We start from the raw sequence: 26000 nt of genomic DNA, 5'->3' as shown, positions 1-26000 counted from the left end.
CACCGTGATTGGCGCAGGATTGGCTATGCTGCGTAATCTGTTCCTTTTTGTATAGTCACAACAAAAGAGATGCAGAAATGTTGTTTGATTATGGAACACTGTGAAGAATGTCTCTTAGTATCGATCCAAGCTTCCTTCTTAATCTAAAGGTGATGTTTTCGCACCATGACTGCTTCCGACAGAACTTCAGAGGATCCTTTGTCGGAACAGATTGCTCAGAAGTGCGTCTTTGCTCAATGTTTGTCATATGAATAAGCTGGTACGCATGATTAAGGATCAGTTATATGATGAGTACGGTTATGTTTGTGAGCGATTGAATGACTCAGTGTTTCATTCTCGCATGTTCGATCCTGATAACCAAGTATGAACGCTTCAACGGACATTATGTTGTTCCGGCTGAATGGAGACTCCCTGTCACTAATTTCGATGATGATGACGACCACGAGGACGATGATGATGATGATGATGATGATGCATTATACAATGACGTCAACAGAATGTCTCTTCACACTACAAACGAGGAAAATAAATCAACCTTTTAATACAAAAGCTGTTTGCATAATTATTTAACTCAAACTTTTTTTAGTTATATTTTTATGTAAAACTGTCCAGTCAAATGCGGTTGTATCAGACAAGTGGGCTTCATGCAAAACAAGCCACATAACCAGGTTATCATGATATTCAGCATCATGATGATAACGACGACGATGTTAATGACGATGACAACGATGACGATGATGATGACAACGATGACGATGATGATGACGACGGCGACGACGGCGACGACGACGACGACGACGACGACGATGATGATGATGATGATGATGATGATGATGATGATGATGATGATGATGATGATGGTGACGACGACGATGACGATGATGATGACACACACGACACATAGACAGACACAAGACACGCAAAAGCAAAGTAATATCAAACTTACATTCAAGGACCCGGACGCAACCGCAAGTCTATTCTATTGTTCTCGACAAACATCTTGCAGTGTTAATGAGTTAGCAAATAATTGTTTTCTGGTTACAGTTAATCAGACTTAAGTGCATGGATCACATGATGACTAGCAGACATTCGCAAAAACTGTGAAAAGCTGGTTCACAAATCAAATTCTCTTCAATCGGTGATTAGCAAATGTGTCAGCACTAGATAATAACTGGTCACAGTTGCCTGATGAAAGACATTCCGTAAAACGCTAAAGACAAAATATTAGAGCCAGTTATGTGAACAATTCACTGATAGTCTGGTAGTGTCAAACTACCATTGCGTGATACATAATGGCTACCCTTGATGAATATTCATGACTTATTCACGATTTATCTGGAAACATATCGTGGGTCCTACAAATGAAATGTTGGTGTTTCATTAAAGCGATTTTTGCATTTTTTAAACATAATTTTACAACCAAACATACATAAAACCTAAACTTGTTAAAATGTTATGCATTCAAGTATTATTTAAATGTATGTATTACAGACAGAACTCGGGCAGATTATGTTTCAGTAAATTCGTAATCCTTTGGAGATTTATACATGTTTAGAATGCACAGGAAAGTCCGGCATTGTCAGGATATTATAATGCATTGAGTGTTAATTACATTGTTGCAGAAATCTGAACGTGTTTAGAACCAAACCACTTTCATGATATCCGGATTTCTGATTGGTTGATATCTGTGCAGGATGCAGTACACCGTCAGAACCAAAGGCTACGTTAAAATATATCTGTTCAGATGTTGCTCAAACGCAGTCATGCTCAAACGCGGCTTTGATGACGAACCAGCACTTTCACTGTTGGGGGGTGTCCGTTCCTAAATACCGTTATCCTCCCATGATTCCATATCCAGGCCTTTTATTCAAGTATTCGTCCTTTGATATGGTATCGTTCAGGATTAACCGACGGTTACGTTTAGGTCCAGTTCCACTCAATGTTTAACATAAATATGGATAGTCTGGAGTCTGTTATGTAAACCTGAATACAATTACCCTCAAAGCACAACACAAGCATGGTTTGTACAAGGTTTGCATGATTATTACTGAATACTTTGGAGTGACAGCTTAAGCACACAGATGAGGATAGTCTGAGGTTAAATGTCTTGGATTAACTACTATTTATAAATGAATATATTTGCACACAAAGCATAACATTATATAAATAGCCTGAGGTTATCCACTAATTATATATGAATATATTTGCACTCAAAGCTTGATATTAATATGGATAGTCTGGGGTTAACTATCATAAGTTAACTATCATATATTAACCACACGGATATAGTGTGTGAGATAGCATGGTTTTTAGCAATATTCCAGCAATATCAATGGGCTTCACACCTGCGTTTGAAATCGAACCCAGACATTTGGCGTGAAGGACGAACGGTTTAACCACTAGGCTACCCCCACCCTAAAGACAGTGAGAAAACCGAAAAGTTGACCTGTGACTATCATATGTCTATGATCGCTTCCACAAATACCAGTTACTGTTGTATGTCTATGATCGCTTCCACAAATACCAGTTACTATTGTATGTCTATGATCGCTTCCACAAATACCAGTTACTACTGTTGTCTATGATCGCTTCCACAAATACCAGTTACTATTGCATGTCTATGATCGCTTCCACAAATACCAGTTACTATTGTCTGTCTATGATCACTTCCACAAATACCAGTTACTACTGTTGTCTATGATCGCTTCCACAAATACCAGTTACTATTGCATGTCCATGATCGCTTCCACAAATAACAGTTACTATTGTCTGTCTATGATCACTTCCACAAATACCAGGTACTACTGTTGTCTATGATCGCTTCCACAAATACCAGTTACTATTGCATGTCTATGATCGCTTCCACAAACACCAGTTACTATTGTATGTCTATGATCACTTCCACAAATACCAGTTACTACTGTTGTCTATGATCGCTTCCACAAATACCAGTTACTATTGCATGTCTATGATCGCTTCCACAAATACCAGTTACTATTGCATGTCTATGATCGCTTCCACAAATACCAGTTACTATTGTCTGTCTATGATCACTTCCACAAATACCAGTTACTACTGTTGTCTATGATCGCTTCCACAAATACCAGTTACTATTGCATGTCCATGATCGCTTCCACAAATACCAGTTACTATTGCATGTCTATGATCGCTTCTACAAATACCAGTTACTATTGCATGTCTATGATCGCTTCCACAAATACCAGTTACTATTGTCTGTCTATGATCGCTTCCACAAATATCAGTTACTACTGTTGTCTATGATCGCTTCCACAAATACCAGTTACTATTGCATGTCTATGATCGCTTCCACAAATACCAGTTACTATTGCATGTCTATGATCGCTTCCACAAATACCAGTTACTTTGGTCTGTCTATGATCGACTTGTGGACAGTAGTTCTTGAGTAAAACTCTTACATTGAGAACAACGAAAACTCTGCACTCATATGCCCGCTTTCTTCCAAAATACGTTAATTAGGCAGTGGAATGTTTGTAAATAAACATCTCTTCGAAACAGTGTATGGAATGTCAGTATTAAACTATATGATGAGCAGCTAAAGAACACTTTCATGTATAATTATGCAATAATTAATATCGTGGTATCGTGGCATCATTGATGTGTAAACAGAATTATGTATGGTAGTGACGATGATTACTGTCATTATTTTAGCTCGTTTAAAAAGAAGATTAGGAATCCAGCTGTTCATAAATATCAACTGTAACAGCGATAATAATATCATAATTAAGTGGCCTAAAAAGTGAAACAGAACGCTTGTTTGCGTTCTCGAGGGTCTCACTCTTAACTGACGAAGTATGATTTCCATGAAATTTATTCTAGATATGAAAATAAATGTAGATTATATACAGTGAAAGCTGTCAAAACCGACATCTGTCCAATCCGGCAAGCTGTCAACGCCGGCATAAAATTTCAGTCCCTTTTATGACTTGTACATTTATCATCAGCTCTACAATCCGGCACCTTGACAAAATCGGATTTTTTCTTCAGTCCCAATGAGTGCCGGTTTAGACAGTTTCCACTGTAATCACTTGAAAGAGACTATCCAATGTTATGTAAGTGGATGCCCAACGTTTTCACAAACACCATATCTGAAACGGCCTGATGCCATGACTCGTTCTTATTATAACCGGGTAGCCTAGTGGTTAAAATGTTCACTCGTCACACCTAAGGCCCGGGTTCAATTCCCAATATGGGTAACATGTGTGAAGCTCATTTCTGGTGTCCCCCGGGGTTATATTGCTGGACTACTGCTAAAAGCGACGTAAAATCATACTCACTCTCGTTATTCCCATCCATTCATGGTAGACCAATCAAAGGCGTCGCGAAAAAATAGAATTCTAGAATCCTTTGGGACAGGCTCAGACGCATCCAAAGAAACCCAAAATGACACTGTCGTGTTTATGAAAACAATGATATGGGTTATATCACTGAATTTTGTGCCTCTTTTAACACAAATGTGATTGACAACATGCCAAACTCGCTTATAAAATTCTACACTTCCCAAGACGGCCTTTATCCTTGGTTACCAGGAATTGGCATTTTAAATTTTCCAACTGACATTGGATGAGTAACCGGATTTGTTGCCCACAACCTTTCTGAGATCCTAGGTAGTTCAGAAGGTCTTCATATCCTCTTGGGGGTTCTTGTTGGACTCGACTAACAGCTCTTCATGGGAGAGTCCCATTCAATGTCTTGGTTGCGTGCACAAGGCACTATCCCAGCTGCCATAATGCGCCTAACTAGGAACTTATCAGAACGTGTTTTGTTGCATATTAGAGTGATCTGCGAAATAAAAATGACGCCGTCGACGATAACGACGACGACGACGATGATGATCATGATGACGACGACGATGATGGTGGTGATGATGATTATGCGGAGGAGTGGAGGAGGGGTGGAGGGTGGGGGGATGCAACAATATATCGGCCGGCTACATCGCGCCTATCTGTAAATAATCGAGATAATAATAACCAGATAATGACCATGAGATTTGCCCCCACGGTTGGCATACAAAGACACGCAATCGTCCAAGCTTAGTCGACTTCCACGGCAAGCACACTGCATGTTGATGGGTGTCTTTATTCCATCACGGAATATGACTTCAAGTAGCCAATGCGTGCAGATTATGTCCACAGTCATTTGTACTATGGATGCGTTCCCAGTAAAATTCTGTAAAGGAAATAGCCATTCCTTTTTTCTCAAGCAATCCACCATGCTATATTATTGTGTTAGTATCCATACACCTACCACAGAATAATTTTTCTGTTCATTTGTGTTCAAGCTAATCACAGAACAATAGAAAATACAATCCTACCGGGTATCCATTTTTGTCCTTGGAAACACCACATGTAACACCCTACCCAAATATCATCAAATTCATTATCGTGTCATAGTGTCTTAATATTGTTCTGTCGGTGCCTTAAGAAAAAAACTTTAAAAACCTTTTGAACTCTTGTCAGATGAAAATATGTGTATATTTATCATTACTATGTCCGTGGTTTTCATGAGAATACTAAGGGCCTAGCAGCAGCAACATGTAAGCAATGATTCTCTTGTATGGCACAATGTCCTCCTTACATTTGTAATTATGACGATATATGACTGGAAAATGGGAAGAATACCTTGGTCAATCGTGATCATTGGGTCTTCCAAAAAAGATGCCGAACAATAGTGCTTCTTGTCACGTTTGCACAAAAGTCACTAAAAGAGGGGAATGCCACGTTGCCGTGGCGTGAAGGTCCCGGGGTTGAATAGGTCTTCAGCAACCCATGCTTACCGTAAAAGGCCACTATGCTTGTCGTAAGAGGCGACTAACGGGATCGGGTGGTCAGGCTCACTGACTTGGTTGACACATCTCATCGGTTCCCATTTGCGCATTTGTATGCTCATGTTGTTGATCACTGGATTGTCTGGTCTAAACGTTATTTACAGACCTCCGCCATATGGCTGGAATATTGAGTGCGGCGTAAAACTAAAGTCACTCACTCACTCACTATTGCGGAGGCTTAAAGTAAATTTATTATCGACAGAGGGTCTGTCATAATAAAGATGATGAGCAAAGTTGTACAGTTTCAGTTTGAGAATAGGAAGAGACGCCATTCGAAGATTTCACAGAAAGACTAGCATTTGTCATCCAGAAACCTTAACAAGACTTGACAAGAAGCACACAGTATTATCAATAAAGATACACAATATGTCAGTAAATTTGTATTTTCGGTGAAAAACATTCGTCGAGAACAAACCTATCGCTGAGTATTAAAACTAATTTCGCAAATATGACAGAGCACTATTTCGGCACCATTTCGGAGAAGTGGAAAGAACGCAACACAATCATGTATCTTGATGAAACCCGTCTATCTGCAAATCATCCTCCTTTATGCATGTGTCATAAATAGCGTGGCAAGTTAATTAAGTAAGCAACTACAAGGGTGTGGCGAGAGACATCATGCATGCGGTCTCTCTCTTGCAAGTAGGACTCCACGGTATTACCGGTATATCGGTATATCGCAATACGTGGGCATGCTGCATTGAAAAGAACAGAGAACCGGGATGTTTGATAAAAATGTATGAAATGTATATTCATTTTACTGTTAAACTGTCGTTTACCTTTGTGGTTATTTGGCAAAAGGGGCATGCTTTTTATACTATAAACTGTATATAACGAAAGCAGAATCCTTAACTATACAGACATCTTTTGTCATCGCTGTTACCCGAACCATTAGGCTGCACACAAAAAATTAAATGTTTCTCGTGCACATTTTTGTTAAAAGTGACGAGGACGGTAGGACTTAATTTTTTATTTTTGATAGAAAACAAGGTGACGAGGGAGGAACACATTTATATTATTTTTCTCTCTCAGAAATACAGCTTGGCAAGTTTAGCACTTGTTAATGATTTATAGATTCAGTCACTCTAGTTCTTACAGACATTCATTCTTATAGTGATGCCCGGGAATTCTATGACTTCAGTCCTTTCCCACAACGACGCACATGAGATACATGTGGTCTCACCTATGGCAAGTGAGTTTGTTCAAAATTGGCTCTGTTTACCCAGCAGAAAAATGGGTACCCGGTGGGATGAACCATCTGACCTTAACCTGACAGGTACCTTGGGCTATCCGCGGTAATGCTGTGCTGTGTGTACGCGCTTTGAGCCTGACCTTCAGGCGTGGTGTGGAGTACTTGCGGTACAAGTGCCCTCATTACTATTATTACTCAGGCCAATTTACCAGGTGTGTGCGGTACAAGATGATATTTTCTTGTGATTATTATTTGATATTGTAACTGCGGAAGGGGCGTTGGATATGATGTTGCAGGAATAGTGTTAGAACTAAACTCACTCACTCACCATTGAGGACGCTCAAAGTAGGGTCCATCTCATAATCAAGCAAAGTCGACATAATTATTTTAAATGGCAATAAAAAATTGTTACGCACACAAATATAAGTAACACGCCGATGCCCAAGAATTCTATGACTTCCGTCCTTTCCCACAACGAAGCACATGCGATACATGTGGTTAAAAGCTTCATAAAAGGACATCAATCCACTCACTCACTACATTTAGAAATCACTGGCTGCTTAATATTCTACGCAATGCTGCTTTATCAGACTGGACTGCGCATGTTCTCTTAGCGCTAAGATAGTCGTAAATTAATGTTAATGTATGGTACTTACAACTCTCTTACGCTACGAGAGTTTCGAAATATATGTCCTGGGCCCTTATTCTCTAACCGTTTGTAGCCCTAAGAATTCTTAACTACGATCGTAGCCAATGTGTCACAAAATGGGCTTGAGAAGTTCGTCGGGCTGCAAAATTGTGGTACGAAAATTTCGAGAATAGCTTGCCAGCTTATTCAACTTAAGAGTGAGCACGTGATAAGTGGGAATCATCCGGGTATCTTTGAAAAGTAAATACTAATTAACAGCCTATTAGTAAAGATAAAACGTCAACAGCAGAGAGTGCTTGTCCTCGATTGCGAAACATATTCTGTTGGGCGTGAAATGCGAAATGGTGATAGTGAGAGTCCACACCAAGTCTACGCGAAAAGGTTAAGACATTTCAAAGCGTGATACTTAATTTCATAAGCGCGAAGTTTGCTCGTTTGGGATTAGTCATTAGAGACATAAAGTATGCTCATAGCATAAAAACCCAAAATATGTTTGTCATTTTCCAAAAGCTGTCGTATTGCAATGAGATGAAATATCTGCTCTGTAGAGACTAGTGTTTGTTTCAGTGTTTTGTTTGTCTGTTGTTTTGAACCTCACTCAGCAATATTCCAGCTGTATGGGGGTGGTATGTAAATAATTGAGTCTGGACCAGACATTGTAGTGATCAACAGCATGAACACCAGTGTTCTCAATAAGAGATCATCAGTGAGTGAGTGAGTATGGATTTACGCAGCTTTTAGCAATAATCCAGCAATATCACAAGCAAAACTCATTCAGTCGAAGTAAACTTACGCTCAGTATTATTCGTTACAGTGCTATACTGAGCCAAACAAACCCTAGTAGTAGGTCGCGTCACGGCTTACATTTGAGCGACCTTTGACCGTCCAATCATATGCGAGACGGCCGAGCGGATGTAACCAATCAGACAACGGCTACTGTGTAGGGTTTGGCGCGACTTACAAAATTCCCCTGTGGCTGACAATGATTTCCAACGAATGAAAATCCGCAGAAAACACAGATATCTGACCTTCTGTGTATACACTTAGAGCTTTCTGATGACATGGTTACCATTATCTGATATTACTGCAAGCTGAATATTGACGAAAACACTATTTTCAGCAACTGATTACTCGCTGTGATGGCGTCCTTCATGTGCACCACTCAGAAGCGATCGTGCGAAAAATAGCATTCAGAATCGTTCAAACACAAACTTTTACGAGGTAAATGTTCAAACGGTATGTGCGAATGTCAGTTTTAGCTATTTGGCAGGCAGTGTTCTGATAGGACAAATAAAACGTTTAGATGACGCGACGTTCTTCTAGGGTTCGTTAGACGCGGCATAAGCAGTGTAACGAATAATATTGAGTCCAAGTTCACTTAGACTGATCATTCATTGCCCCCTTATGGGGAATCGAACCAGGGTTTTCGGCGTGACGGGCGAGCCCTTTAACCACTAGGCTAACCCACACACGATGAGATTATCACAGTGACAAATCACGGATAATCTCCACATCAACTATAATGCGGTAGAGACTTGAAGAACAATGACATCGACATTTGTTTATATGTTAATTTGTTTAATTGAGTAATTTTTTAGATTGGTATCGATATATCTGGATATGCGTCATATTTTGAATAAACGAATTCGTTCGCATTTAAATAAAAGGAAAACGATATTATGCACAGAGATAATGTTCCTTATATCAAAATACTTTCGAGTTGCTATGAGAGATATGGGTGCGTTTATTGCTTTTGTTGTTTTGTTTTGGTTTGGTTTGGGTTTTGTTTATTTGTCTTTTTTGTTGTTTTGGTTTTGTTTTGTTTGTTTTTTGTTTTGTTAATGGTTTTTTGTTGTTGTTGGGTTTTTTGTTTGTTTGTTTGTTTGTTTGTTTTGTTTTGTTTTGTTTTGTTTTTGATTTTTTTGTTTGTTTTTTTTTGTTTTGTTTTTTGTTTTTTGGGGGGGTGTTTGCTTGTTTTGGGTTTTGTGTTGTTGTTGTTGCTAAAGGCGACGGTACGCCAACAGCAACGCAATTATAATACCCATGGTGTCCCCTAGTACACAGGTACTCGACTACCGCACTCATAACCCATGACTGACATGCCATTAATCAAAGATACCATCATGTCTGTTGCCGAGACTGACTGGAAATATTATCAGGCACAACATAAACGTCTTTTAGATGGTCACTTAAACGGCAATGAATTTATATCAGTTCATCGCAGCGCTTCATCAAGTACATCTGTCTTTGTAGAAGATTTACCTCCAATCCTTATGTCTAATTTTAGCAATGAAACACCCTGAAGAAGCCTTCGAGTTGTTAGGTTTGGACTTAACGTACAGCTGAAAATCCACACTGAAGGGTTCTAGACGTAACAAAGCATGCTGGTTTTGGTGTTAAAGAATTAAGGTGGTATTTCGAACAGGAAGCGTTTGGTATAGTCTGTTTATTTAGAGCCTTGAACTACAGTCTGTTACGTGGGCAAGATTGATTTTTCAGTACAAATGATACAAATAGATTCTGATGGAAAATAAGTGCAGATAAATGCTTATATGTTGCCTGAACCGAGTGGCAACTGGGGTAAACGAGTACGTACAGATATCCTTATGTTCATGATGAGAACAATGGTGAGCTGAACAGAATCATTAGACATAGATCGGTTTCCATTCGGCGTCATCTATTCTGCATTCAAACGTACTAATGTGACAAGTATTATATAGTAGTATTATATATTGTATCCAAAAAAGAAACGCATGGGCGATTTGTATTTTTTAAAATCTTACATATTGTGTTCAAACACAACTGCACAAGTAGAAAATCGATTTTACCTTTAAATGTTGAGGTCGATGAAATTTCTTACATGGGTTACAAAGGCATCGTCACAACACAACAGACATCACCGTCTAGTTGAAATTGAACAGCAAAAGAGCTTTCTCTGCCTGGCAATGAAAATTAAGATGACTTTCAGAAATTGGCATTCGTTTTGAAGGAGTTTCAAGATCAAATTACTACGTCACGTCTTGACACGGAACATCGCCACTGAGGGAATGCATTCTGGAAATTACCAATCTTCCGTTACCAGGCTCCTGAATGTTAGCCTAAGCAAGATATCATGTCTTGTGACTCATTGGAACCAAACAAGCATAACAAATGACCGTCCCCGTACGGGCAGACCTCACGTTGAGACTGCAGCCGAAGATCGGTACATCCGGTCGGTACATACTACAGGTGCCTGATCGTAAGGCACGGGTGAGAGGTGCCTGGGCTTCAGAGGATATCCGGTAAAACTGTTGAAACAGGTTGAAAGAGCCAGGAGCCACGACGTCATGGTCGTGCTACGCCGTCACCATTGCGCTCAACGTCTCCGTGATCTAAAATATCCGCTTGGGTGTATGGACATTGCCTATTTCTAAACTCGTGTAACAATTCATGCACTAAAGTCTATTTGAGGACCAGTTACACATGTTTGAACATTGTCGCCACAGATTTCTCGTCTGTGCGCTACCTTTTTTGGATAGTGTATTTTAACTACTTTATAATGAAGATGTAAACACACAGCGTTTCGTTTCAGTGCTACTTCTAGCCCTCCACAAACATGTGGGGATGACATCACAAAGCAAACCATTTCCAGTGTGGCAAAGATGTAACAAGTTCACCAGACCATCTGCATAAAAATATTGTTTCGCATTGCTCTTTCAGAAAAAAAATGCGGCGAGGTTTTTTTTTTTTACATTTTATTCTTTTTTATATTATGGTAACAAAATCACTTTTTGACAAATCAAATACTTAAGTGTGAAATATTCACGCACATTTTGTGAGTCAAATTTGCATTTTCTGTCTCAAAGTAAAAAAAAAGTAGGCTCCGGTCGAATTTTCTTATCGGGCAGTAATGAGAAACAAGAATATTTTCATATGTACCCTTACATAGGGAAGAAGTTATTGATGGGCATGACAGCTATAGCATTATAGACATCAGGAAAAACATATACATTTATACATTTATACCACAGATTCAATGACGTGATGAGTGAATTACAGTTTAATGCGCCTTGCATAGGGGAAATCATACGTAATCCCCAGTGATAGATTTTTTGGCTGGCATTGCAGCCTTTTAGAGCTTGTGCTTCCTCGGGTTGCAGATGTTTGTGCAGAGCAATGTAGTGTGTTGCCAGAAGATGGATTGACGGGGATTGTTGATTATATGCGTTTGATATTATTAGCTTTCTTTCCGTTTAAACTGACGCACAAAAGAAACGTTCCTACGGTGATATTATATAATCTAAACTGTGTTGGAGAGAAGTATGCACTGTAACTTGCTCTTTTAAATTACACAAAGATACCAAAAATAGGTGCTTGTGAAATGGGTTAAGTGATAAAATAGATGAAACAAATTCTGAAAAAGATCTTTCAGTTTTCAGTAACATAAGGAAAACAATGACAATGTTTTCTCCCATATGTACCACCAAAAATACCGAGTGATATGGAAAGAGTTAAATCATATTCGCAGCTGTCAGTGAGTTAGTTGTTTTCATACTGGAAGCTGCTGAACAAAATCAAACACACATAGATACATAGATCACACACACACACACACACACACACACACACATATATATATATATAGATAGATAGATAGATATATTAAGATAGACAGAATCTGTTTTACATATATATATATATATATATATTAAGATAGATAGAATCTGTTTTACAATACATCAGTTCGTGTTTAAACAGTACCTTTCTTTAAACAGAACTGATTATTTGCAAAACCTGTTTAGAACAGTTGACTGAAGTGAGCGGCTGCATTTACACTAGTGAGTCTAAACATATGCTCATTAGTAGAGTTGCATTGCTGCATTGTGTATCCAACTTACATTTCCAGCGATATGCCTTTCAAATTTCGCAGTTTCTTGACAGTGTGTTTTGCACATTTTTGTTTGGATTTTAGGGCAAATCTAGAATTCGAACCTATATTTTCTGAGATTCGAGCACTCGTGAGTGAATCTGTCAGTCGACCTCAAAGCGACCGAGTCACCCCCGCGTACGCTGCAGACAGAGGTAAACATTTCAAGGTCATTTTGATCAAACTATACGTCAGACAGCATTAAGTGCTCAGTAATGACAGATATTTCCCCTGAATGTATAACGAGAACCTAACACGCGAGCGTTTATGTCGTTTGATGGGGATGGCTTCGTTCGTTAGGCTGTTCGTTTTCATGAATGGCTGTGAGCAATCCTTTTCCAAGACAGGAAACGCGGAACTATATTTATGCGTAATTCAAGCACGAACGGTTCAGAGTTGGTACTTGGCTGACAGGACGTGAATAGCAGCCACTCTGTGATGTTCTGTACACATACAGTACAACTGTACTTCTTGTACAGCACACCAGTGATAATCCAGGTCACTACTAGTCTTCAGGAAGCCATGATGGTCGTTAGAGGCGACTGACTGGTCAACATCGCTAACTTGGTGGATGCATTTCATTGGCATCCAGCTACGTATATGGATGTTCTTGGTGCCAGTCACCGAATTGTCTGATGTAATCTCTGACCGCTTGGACGTTTAGCATAAAAACCAGGATGTCGCATTATCAGGAGTCGCATTATCAGGAATAATGTCTGATTGTGGCGTTCAACAACATAAACCATACCATGTTCAGTGTAACAAATTTCTAGAGAATCTCACCCAAGTGTCTGTCAATTATATCAACACGACCGACTTGATAGCTTTAAACATATCCGAGGCTTGTCTATTTTTACTTTTATCAACGGGTGTTGACATAGTTCATATCAGTTGACACAAGGGCGAGATTCTGTTTATCATCAAAAAAACACTCTTCATTATTTCAAACAAATTCACATCTGTGAACAATATACTACCTTTAGACTTGCACTAGAGCGACGTCATAGCATTGTTTCGTCATCAAGTTCATAACGTCATAGCATTGCCAGGCATTCTGCAAAGTCTACGGCTAAAACGATATGTTATAGGAGGTATCGTATGATCTTATATAAGCAATATCTCCTGTGGAACACAATTTTCGATGAAAAACAGAATTATCATCAGTAATTTTGTAGATTAGATACTACAATTGCGACGAATGACCTGCGCAAACCTACTCAGTTGGATTACAATTTTCACAAGCAAGGTTGATTACGATCATATGAAAATCTGACGCCAGTATTGCCTTCCACAACAAACGACTTCAACCAGGACAAAAACGAAAATGCTTGGTTATAATTACTATGTGAATGACAGGAATCACTACGACTTTGACGACAGTTACATTTACGATGATAACACTGCATTAACGACTGTACCGTTTTAACAGGTACTACGACAGTTCTGTTTTAACAGCTACCACGACACTGCGATTTTAACAGCTACCACGTTAGTACGATTTTAACAGCTACCACAGCACTGCGATTTTAACAGCAACCACGACTGTGCGATTTTAAGAGCAACCACGACAGTACGATTTTAACCGCTACCACGACAGCACAGTTTCAACAGCTGGCACGTCAGTACCATTTTTTGCACTGAAATAATCACGACAATATGATTGCAACTATATAGCCATGACACAAATAACGATAATGCGAATATGACATCGGAATATATATTACAATTGTTACGACTCGACCACGATAAAGTACTTCAATACTACTTCAGTGTTCAAGTGTCTATAACGAGGATACAATTTGTACATTGTGCAAGTATTAAAATGACACAAAATTGCAAATATTCACAATGCGACTGACGCTAGATTAGAAGGCCCCTCCACCATAATGATACATGACATAGCGGGTAGAATCTTAGCGAGTAGATTGCTCTTTGGCGTGTTTACATGCGAAGGTCCGGGTTAGAAAGTATCTTCAATAACCCATATTGTCGTAAGAGGCAACTAACAGATCAGGCTGGCTGACTTCTTTGATACGCGTCACCGGTTCCCAATTGCGCAGATCGATGCTCATGATGTTGATCACTGGATTGCCTGGTCGAGATTCGAAGATTTACAGACCAACGCCATACAACCGAAATATTGCTAAAGGCGGTGTAAAACTAAACTCACTGACTCACTTTGGCGATATGAAGCAGTTCACCTGAAACAATTCGCCCGAAATACATCTTCTGGAATGCACATTTTAAAGAAATAAACCGAGTCCTTTAATTCTGTATTTAAATATTTTTTATCAACGAAACTTGAGCAAGATCCTCAACCGACAGATCTGAATAACTACCGACTAGGCACACCCAGACGTAATTAGATTGGAATTATATGAAATGAAAATTGGCATAAATATGGAACAGGTGCTCCAATTAAAAAAGATCAAAGCAACAGAACTTCTAAAGAAAGTGTGTAGTATCAAAAAGATAAAGAAAATGGTGCTGCAGTAAGGGATGCATCTGATCGGATGCATCTTGGGGAAGATGAAGAAAGAGAGAAGATATCATCAAAAAACTGCGGTTTAGGGCCTTGTTAAGAGCATCTCTCTGGTGATGAAATGTGCATAAATGTAAAGTGCACATACAGAAAACTCGCGACTGATGGTAAATTTTACTTTCAATTCGTCCATTGCGCACTGCGTTACGTAATCGTCCAGATCAACCAATGTGCAAGTTCACTGTTTGATTAGCCAGCTCATCTGTCTTATGGCATCAAATGAATGTTGCAAGCCTCTTGCCTTCCATATAACTCTCATGTTTCAGAGTAGAGGCGATAATAAACCCTGGTTGCGTTTCTCTCACCTCCTCTCTCACCCTGTATCACTCCCTGTTATTTTATTCTGCTTTAATCGTATAATCATTTAATAACAGTAATTAATGTCTCGTGGGTCTTGATGGCCGGATGTTCACTTTTACAATATGCGCAATTTTATGTGCTTTTTATTAACGATTTTATTGTAGAGCATGTGGCACTGAAATAAAATATCTTCTTCTTCACTACTTAGGGCCACCAAGAAATGATACACGGTGTTAGTATGAACGGTCCCAGATCCTTCAAACCGGCGATTTTTCGTTTAAGGGGTTTCCGGGTCGGATTCAAGTATTACCGGATAAACGAGGTCTGCTGATAAACGAGGTTTACAAATAAACGTCGATTTAAAATTCTCAAACTTTCAGATGGTTTCCGCATTAACGAGGGTTTCAGCTCAATAGGGTCCGGGTTTGTGCGTACGCATTTCATGTTGTATTTGGCTTTGTGAGTTCTTTTTCGTTTTTGGAACGATCTGTTTGTCTTGTAACGATCTGTTTGTCCTTGACACCTAACGCCCTTCGTCTCAGCGAAACTAGACACGTGTAGGTAATCGATTTCTACTTATTTTTCATGTTTTTCCAATGTCGGAGACTTGAGTCATGACACGATCTAGAGAACGGTCACGTTGTCTGTATCATGTATATTACAGTGTCATGTACTATAACCTCCATTACACGCCGACTCCTATGGGGGCGGAAACCTATATAGATATGGCATGTGTAATGTACACGTGCACATTTCAGAAGTCACCCAATCAATTTCATTTTTATCCCCCAGTTAACCAAATGACATTTACTGAAATAATGTAGTAACGTGGTCGTGTGTTTGTGAAGATAGCTGAGGTACCATGCGGTGCGCTCTATGAGATCTCTGTTTCTCGGAGAGCGTCGGTAGTGTGAGTAGTCCCTCCCGAGCTGTACCTGAGACATAAAAAACAGTTGGTAATTTCCTGTCCTAAGAGCAAATAAAAAGACCTGGTCGACAAGAAGACAGTTTTTTTCTGAGCTGTGTCTCCGTAGTGCAGCTACGGAATAGTTCCACCACGATTAAACCCGAATTAAATTTTGCATCACACACGGTACAACCATGCAAACGCACAACGCAAGTGCAAGCACAGACACACAACACAAGTGCAAGCAGACAGACAGACACACAACACAACTGCATGCAGACACAGACACACAATATAAGTGCACAGAGCCGCAGATACGCAAAAGGAGCGCAAGCAGACTCACAGTACTAGTGCATGGGGACGCAGACACACAACACAAGTGCATGGGAACGCAGACGGCGACACAACACAATACATGCAGACACATGCGGACAGTGCATGCAGACAGGGACACGCACTGCAAGTGCATGCAGAGACAAGTGCATGCAGAGACAAGTGCATGCAGAGACAAGTGCATGCCTTCCCCTCGTTATATAGGTGCAACAATCTTAACGCGATGTAACACCCAGTTTCTCCTAACCTAACTCTTTCGTCAAAATCTGCAGTGTTCAAGGAATTACCAGGGTGAAGGAACCATTGTTAGAAACTGTATTATACTGATCTTATTTGACATTTACCGTCAATGATGGTATGTCGACAACTGTCTTGATCTTACGACATTTTGAAAGCGTTGACCAGAGGCTAATGACGCTGACATTACATTTTTTATTGCTGCTTGTTGTCATTAATGTTCGCGTAGGCACGGCTGTCCTAGTCGTGAAGCGGTCTGCATTTGGTGTGCGGAGTTGCGTTCCCTGGAGATCAACCAACGTGGGTTCAAATCTCGGTCAATACATGGCATTCAAACTTGCAGACGACTGAAACTTGTATCGCGCCTTGAAATATATTTACCACCTACCCAATCACTTATTCAACTCGTGGAGATCCGGGGTAGATTTGGTCTCCAGCAACCCATGCTCGTCGCAAGAGGCAATTAATAGGATCGGGTGGCTGACATCTAAATTGCGTAGATAGATGCCAAGATGTTGATCACTTGGTTTCGTAGAAACAACACACGTGCTGCGTGCGTCCGTAAACAACACTCACTTATGTGTGTGCGTGCGTGCGTGTGTGTGTGTGTGTGTGTGTTACTGCTTCCTCTTTATCTCACATCCATCGAAGAACGGTTGAAAGTTAACTTTTATGTTAAATCAGCTAGTGCAAGGCCAGTAGGGTAGCCTAAAGGTTCAAGTGTCCGCTCGATACGAGTCCCCAAAGTGTGTAATGTGTGAAATTCTTTATTCGTGTCCACCGCCATGATATTACTGCAATGTGTGTATTGCTAAAAGTGGCGTTAAACAATGCTTAGTCATTATCAATTCAATATATCGTGGTGCAGTGGATCTATAGGTTGAATCAACTTAATGCAACTTATTGTTTCAACAAAAGACCACAATATGGGTAACGTTAGTGCTCAGCGCCAACCGGAAATGGCCAAGGAAGGGTTTATGGTTCACAAGACACAATTTTTCAAACCTAGTTCTTGACAACCATTGGTCTCTTATTCGGCACCACCTAGTTAGTGATTAAACCTGATCATAATGACAGCGGTAGGGTTACATTCCGCCATCTGTGTTTACTGATACTGGTGCTCTTATGTGAAACTTGACCTTGACCTTAACCCTCGTCAATAACAGCAGCTGTCTAGCTGTCTATATGGGCGAATTTGTATCTTTATTTGTCTCTTTTCTTTGATAGTTCCCAATATTGTGTTTTGGCTTTGATGGTTGGTATTTGGTCCTTTAATATTGTATTTTGGCTTTGTTGGTTGGTATTTGGTCCTTTGTTAAGAAGTTTATGAAGCTGGACAACATATACCTCGTTCAGACATACCTTCAGTAACATGAACAAAACACACACAGATTTATGAGTCATGTAAAATTTTCAATATACGTGTCACAGAATTATTATGAAGAGCAGTTTAATGCTGCAGTGATACAAAACGTCACGGACGTGCGAAAACACCAAAACACTTCTGTAGCATAGGGCATTGGCAGGAAACGTCGTCTCAGTCAAACACATCTGACGTTGTCTTTGTTAATATCGAGTAATATCAACGACGTTGGTGGTGGTGGTATGTGTGGGTGTGTGCGTGTGTGTGTATGCGTGTGTGTGTTAGAGGGGAGGGGGAGTTGGGCTGATAAATGCAATTGTAATGCCAGGGAGATTCAATCATAACTGACTACAAGTCGTAAAACACGAATACTCACCAAGTAAAGTATTGCTGACAACAATCAGTCCTTTGAGAGCATATTTCGGGTGAGTATATATAAGGTCGAGCAAACCTGATTTAATGATGTTGTAGTGAAATTTTATCCGACTAATTCAGTTTGAACTCATTTTCAATTTCAACAATAACAAATCAAACGTAGTTTAACTGACCAAATGTCTTCTTCACAGCTCGTGAGTGTGTGAGTCTCAGTATGTCTACGAGGGTTGGCTGAAAAGTTCTCAGCCTGAGTGGTTTTTCCCCACCAGGTAGAGACAGGTGTTTGTCACCAATGAGGACAATCATTTAGTGAATCATAGACACAAGAACTACAAACGTACTAATAGTTTTAGCTCAACTACAGCTCGTTTGGTAAACCTACCCTCTGAAATCATCAGAAATGGACAAAACTGAATACAGGGCAGTCATCAAGTACTTGCAAAAGAAAGGGATGTCCCCAACACAGATACATGCTGACATGGTCTCCACTCTAGGGGATGATGCTCCTTCATTTTCCACAGTAAAGAAGTGGGCTGCAGAATTTAAGCGTGGCAGACAAAGCCTTGATGATGACCCATGCTCAGGAAGGCCTTCAACAGCAACCACTCCAGAAAACATCACGCGAGTGCTCGATATGTTGATGGATGATCGACGATTGACTACTCGACATATTGCTAGTGTAGTGGGCATCTCTCATGAGAGAGGTGAGCATATTATCACCAACGAATTAGGAATGACTAAAGTTTCTGCAAGATGGGTGCCAAAGCTCTTGACAGCAGAATAGAAAAGTGTCAGGTTCCAGACGTCCCTTGACAATTTGCGTCGTTTTGAAGCAGATCCCGATGATTTTGTGGCACGATTTGTAACCATGGATGAGACCTGGATACATCACTTTCAACCAGAAACAAAACTACTGTCAAAACAGTGGAAGCATCCTGATTCACCAGCTCCGAAGAAAGCCAAGTCTGTTCCTTCAGCTGGAAAGGTGATGGCATCAGTCTTTTGGGATTCCAGGGGTATTCTGCTCATTGACTATCTTGAAAAAGGTCAAACTATCAACGGCAGATACTATGCTGATCTACTGAACCAGTTGCGAGAAGCAATCAAAGCCAAACGACGAGGGATGATCGCTAAAGGTGTCCTCATCCACCAAGACAATGCGCCTGTTCACAAATCGGTGGTGGCCATGTCAACAACCCGCGATTGTGGCTTTGAACTCATTGACCATCCTCCTTATTCACCTGATTTGGCTCCTTCTGACTTCCACCTGTTCCCCAAAATGAAAAAGGAAATCGCCGGTCGCCATTTTGCAAGTAATGATGACGTCATTTGCGCTGATTTTTTTAGGGTAGCTGAAGAAGATTTCTTCCTGACCGGGATTCGGGCCTTGCAGCATCGCTGGCAAAAGTGTGTGAACTTAGAAGGGGACTATGTAGAAAAATAAATTACAAACGTGGACTTTGTAACTTTTTTTTCACAGTGAGGCTTAGAACTTTTCAGCCAACCCTCGTATTATATTGTAAACGTGTTCTGGCACTCATTTGCATTTGTTCCGATGTGCATTAAAATTCAATCAGAAAAGTTCCCTCTCAGAGAAGTATACAAAAGATGTGGTTAAGCAAGTAGTCATTCAATGGCCCGGAGAAGTAACAACAGTAATCAGTACACAAAGGTAAGATGGTTACCACATGGCTGTAAAACTAATATGAAATCTAATTTAAAATGTATATTATGCTAACATTCCAAGAAATGGCAATCAGTAGCAGATTATATATATATTAATCAATCTCTCTCTCTCTCTCTCTCTCTCTGTGTGTGTGTGTGAGAGAGAGAGAGAGAGAGGGAGGGGGTGAGGCTAGTCTTACGCCAATATCACGGGGGACACCACAAGTGGGCTTCACACATTTTACATAACTGGGGAATCGAATCTGATCCTCCGGTGTGACAAGCCAACGCTTCAACCACTAGGCTACCCCACCGCCCCATACATTATACTTAAAGCAAGTGGAAGGCTCGAATTGTCCATATGTCTCAGGATAACCTGTCACAGGGACAAGAAAGAACTGCGTGTTCTTTAACATTTTACATTACGTTTGTCACGGGTATAAATATAAACAAGCAAGTTACCTGTCCACATTGATTTTTAGAGATAAATGGACTGCTATCTTTTGCTGTGTAAGTAATACACCCATGTTTATATCCGTGTCTATACATCTGCCAGAATGATTGTCGTGTTTTGCACAAATGTGTGAAATTTGTACTATTTTCACCGAATTATCCCATTAGATAAAAGACAGTAAAGACAGTTCAAAAGCGACACTACCCTTAACTGCCTATAATTGTAACCCAACTGTACTAATCACTTCCTAGTGTAAATAGCCAGGACCCGTGATTATTTCAGTTACTGTAGCGAAACGCCTTGTGTTAGCTAGGTTGCAGTAGCTATGTTGCGTAGGTTCCCTATTGTACAATAAGTCCGGTACCAAGAACTCCATGGATACTCCTCGGTGTTTGGCGGCTTAAAATAGTCGCTGGCGTTAAAGGCACGTCGTTAACAAAGAAAGAAGCGCCTGATAAAACGTTTCGATAAGATGCTTTAAATACAATGTTGTTTAAGTGGCCGCCTTATTGCTGTTGGTGTTGTGATTGATCAGATTTCTGTCACTCCGATGATCTCTTTGATTAACGTCACGACCGTGGGAATTATTAGTGCATTAGTTGTGCACTCGCTGACCAGGGCACTAGGGACAGTAGAGATTCGTTGTAACAAATGTATGTGGAATCGACATAATTGACAAATACAGTGCATGGACGCCTGATCACTGCAATGCCAGAACTTGGGGAAATATGGGAACATATTTATCATCTTAACGTCACTTCTCCTTTCCTCTTTTTAATTTCCAAATGTTTCACCGAGTCCAGAAATTGATATTTGAAATGTGTGGTGATTTAAAATAAAAGAGACGAAATATTCAGAATGTTGTATTATCTTATACCAAACATGTAAAGATATTGTAAATGTGAGATGAAAATTATTTCCGCACCTAACACCCAGTTTCGATTCCTTATATATACTCTTAAGAAGACGTAGGGATCCTCAACTTTCAGTTTGGTTAGAAGTAAAAACGTTAAGAAACTTTTCATTGACAGACATGTCATGCATACACCACCAGTCTTCTTCACCACCATGCCTAAAAACCATGGAATGCACGGGTATAAGACAGTAATCCCATACGCGCGCACTGTCATTCTTGATTTTGATGGATTTCAAGAAGGTTACAAAGTAAAGGTCGATGATTTTGACAATCAACATGCATCGCACCACAATTGGTTTGTGGGAAACCGGGTTATATGGACTGTTTTGTTTCTTTCATTTTTTTCGTCCATGTGCAAATTTCACGTCCAACACCAACCATCTCTCAAGGGAGGCATACAGGTATAAGGAATTGCAACCAGTGTTGAACTCTCATAATATTCATTATTATCATACCAAGATTAAATGTTTGAAATTGTGCTCCGATGTTTTTTAATGGTAAGTCAAAAATGAAGTTCCCTAGTGTTTGGAAGAGTATATTATAAATTGTTCACTGGTCACGAGGGGTTCATGGGCTCATGTACCCTCGAGGTTTGTTTATGTTCCCCAAGCCGCAGGGCGAGGGGAACATAAACACACCCCGAGGGTACATGAGCTCATGGATCCCGAGGGGCCAGTGAAGAACGTATTTATCTTACCGAACACCTGAGTTTTAATTTTGAACTTCTTATGAATGCGAGGCGAATCGCCATTTTGCAGACAACACAAGGTAAACAGATTTAGAGTTATCCCCTTCCATCGATTTTCAATCGCAAAACATCGGTAATTTCCGTGCTTCAAGCGCGATTCAATGTTATTCGAGGCAAAGAAGTGCTATCATGAAGCACCAGAACAGTTCGGAATTCCCAGCGGTGTACATGGAAAACAATACATCACCTGTAAGTGGGGTACATTGAAAAAAAATAGAAAAGCGCCTAGAAAGCGACATTCATGTGTGAGGTAAGATAATAGGTAATTACTTATTTTACCAACCGTATTGCTGTTCAAATTTTGCCAGCAGCTGAGTTTCACATGATCGTTGTATACATGACTAAAATCACATATTCTTTGGACGAACTCAGAATAGTATCTAACATTACGCTTTAGTGACAGTGGGGGACCTTTCAAGCTTTGAACTGCATCTATGATCAATCAATAACCTCATTAATGAAAATACATAGACCATGAGAAACGTCTATTAGGAACGATGAATTGACACGTCAGTTTCTGCAACCTGATGCTGAGATGCTGTTACTTCTAAATGCCAAATGATGATAGGAGACACACAGTATGACAGTACATGTAGATGTACTTTGTATACGTTCGCCATGGGCGCCCAAGCCATTTGTTGTTCAGTTATACCCATGTAAACGAATCTTTTGAATCTCTTACTGTGCAAGGCATAGGTTTTCTTAATAGACGTACATCACCATGGATACACCTCCTGTGCATGAAAGGTTGAATGGTGTCGAATTTCCAATTGATTACATCGATTAGGTACTAGTACCAAATGAGCGTTCGTTTGAAAATTCTAATGTCCAGTTTGTCAGCTTTCAAGTCAAAATATCATTATTGTTTATATGTGTAAAGTGACGTCGGAACGTTGGTCTTGTGTAAGAAGGCGGCATGGTGTTTAATACTGAGGGTCGTTAATGAGCGTTCCATTGGATTGGATCAATGATATTATTTATTATTCTTAAAGCACATATTGAAAGTCAATTTGTGTGGACAAACATATGATAAAACGTGGAAATGCGTTTTGTCATACTATTTCGTTGCATACATCATAAATATATATTTTAAACATATCTATCTATCTATCTATCTATCTATCTATCTATCTATCTATCTATCTATCTATCTATCTATCTATCTATCTATCTATCTATCTATGAAAATAAACTCATAAAGTGTTATATCCAGAATAAAGTGTTCTGCCGCGCTGGAGAATCTGATGGAAAGCTAATTGTTGCATGCTTCACAAAAGCAGTGAGTCCAAGTGGTGCTTACATCTCAGGTGTTGCCGGAGTTCATTCCACCAGTTTGGTACGGCATTTTGAAAACGGCTGGTGATGCGACTTGGTTTTAGTGCCTGTGGCTGAAGGAGAAACTGGTGAGAAGGTCGAAGAGATCTGAAAGGTTGATATTTGGTTATCATGCTGGGGAGATACAGAGAGGATTGATTATGTAGACACTCGTAGACAAGCAGGACAACTATGTATTTGATTGGCTGTGGAACTGGCAGCCCCTGTAGATCTTGGAGAAATAGTGTGATGTGATGATATCTCGCTGTTCTTGTTGCAGCTGGGCTGCTGAGTTTTGTACAACTTGTAGCTCCCCTTCAGACACGATGGCAAACCTTGCCGGAGGTTGTTACGGTAGTCAATGTGTGACAACACAAAGGCGTGGACCAAGGAGACAATGGTTCTTTTGTTCATGTTCCGTATCAAGGCAGTGTTGCAGATTTGAAAATAAGATTTCTTGCAGAAAGAATTTATGCGAGACTCAAAATTTCATGTTTACATTGAAAATGGCACCGAGATTTCGGGTCTGTTTGCTTAGGGTGATTTTATGGTTGCCCAAGGGGAACTCTTGCAATGCAATGTCATGACACTAATGTTTGGGCATTGTGTTTGGTCTCCGTTCAGCTTTAGGTAATGGGATTATCATTAGCGTTAGCATATGCGTTAGCACTAGCATCAGTAACCTCTGCACGGAGACAACTTCTAGCCCCAAACGCCCCAGCCCATATTCACTCCCATGCCAAACCATACGCAACTGTCCATCATTGTCTCTGCATAGTTTGGATACTGGACGCCTCTAATACCCCTATCATTTCCATCTTCAGGGAGGACTAATTCTTTTCCTTAATCATAAGAGCTATCATCTGTGTCCAGACTCCTTTATGTGACTTGGGCATCGTGAAAGGCACGCGATTGCGAATCATTATCACCAAACCCCTGCATCGGTTCATGTCATCACTATCATTGCCGAGCTGAAAATGTTTGTTTTCAAGATCTATGGACTGTCCACAGTAACGGTCGCTTTTGAAAAACACGCAGCTGTTTACGTGATCAGAGCTGCGTTTATCGACGAGCTTAACCGTAGTCTCCTTCCACTTCCTGAAGCAAGTTCAATCAAGTTTGATATTTTGGCTATCTGGCACCTATTCAAACAACTTCAACACCCTCTTGTTCACCAGTAATGATTCGTCTGGTCCTGACGTCAAGCGGATATCACGTGACCTCAGTGAAATAAGTTCAGTTCCACGCAGTCGCTGTAGAAATCATAATAAACCCCAAGTCATTGAATCCTTGTCGACATTCTACTCACTTAACAAATCATGTCTGGCTTAGCATGGACCTGTCTTCTCAATGTCTCAGTCACACATCATTCAAACCGGGATTCATTTCCACGGAACTTTTTCACATAACCGTGGTTTCATTCAAAATGCTCACCGCTAACACGAACCATGTCGACAAGTATGTCCCATGTTTCAGTCTTTGTCAGAAAGCCCGAGGCCCGAGACAGGCATTAATTACAGCAGGGTTAAAGACATGCTCTCTTGGCAAACATACATCCGCTGCAGAAGTGTCACTCTAAACATTGTTGTGACACAGGGAACAAGGTTGACAGATGGTGTCTAGCGGCTTTGTGTGGCTTAGGTCATATAAAAAATCGATCTTGTCATCTCCGAACGAACTTAAATACACTTGAGCCTCAAGTATTTAATGCTTAATCCTCAAGGAACATTTCTTACCAAATATTCAGTGAAATGCACGGAAACATATTTTCTAATCCTTTGTCATTGTTTTGTTATTTTGTATCTAGGACTTCGTTTAAGGATAAAAATACATTATGTGATGAAAATTCATCTACATCCCCATTATCAAGGAAACACGATATAACACTATACTTTTGTATGTTGGCTAATAAAATGATAGCTAAACATTTTTTTAAAGAGAGGGAAGAACAACTTCAAATATTTCACAAATAGAGAAAAAAGAAAAAAAATCTGCGAGCATGTGACTTTAAATTCCGTAAAACCTGAATTTTGGTATTATTTTACAAAGATACATAAATAGCTACAGACAATTAAAATTTCCCGGTATTGGTGGGGTATGGGATATTGGTAAAGGTAGTTTAAAACACCACACGACCAAATTTATGCAAAGGAATCCACGCACGCATGTACCGATATTTCCTTCTTGTATTCTTGTATCAATAAACATAAAACATGGTTTATTCAAAGGCGAA

The 26000-nt window shown here is 40.0% G+C and overlaps 1 protein-coding gene across 5 annotated transcripts in view; it reads left to right on the top strand.

The window, feature by feature from the left end:
* LOC137256326 (PDF receptor-like) overlaps window positions 1–26000 on the top strand; it is a 114593-nt gene that overhangs the window by 53118 nt on the left and 35475 nt on the right. The gene's annotated exons all lie outside the window — the stretch shown is intronic.

The sequence above is a fragment of the Haliotis asinina genome, chromosome 11, assembly GCF_037392515.1.
Source record: "Haliotis asinina isolate JCU_RB_2024 chromosome 11, JCU_Hal_asi_v2, whole genome shotgun sequence".
Taxonomy (NCBI): Eukaryota; Metazoa; Mollusca; class Gastropoda; order Lepetellida; family Haliotidae; genus Haliotis; species Haliotis asinina.
This window is presented reverse-complemented; position numbering and strand designations above follow the sequence as displayed.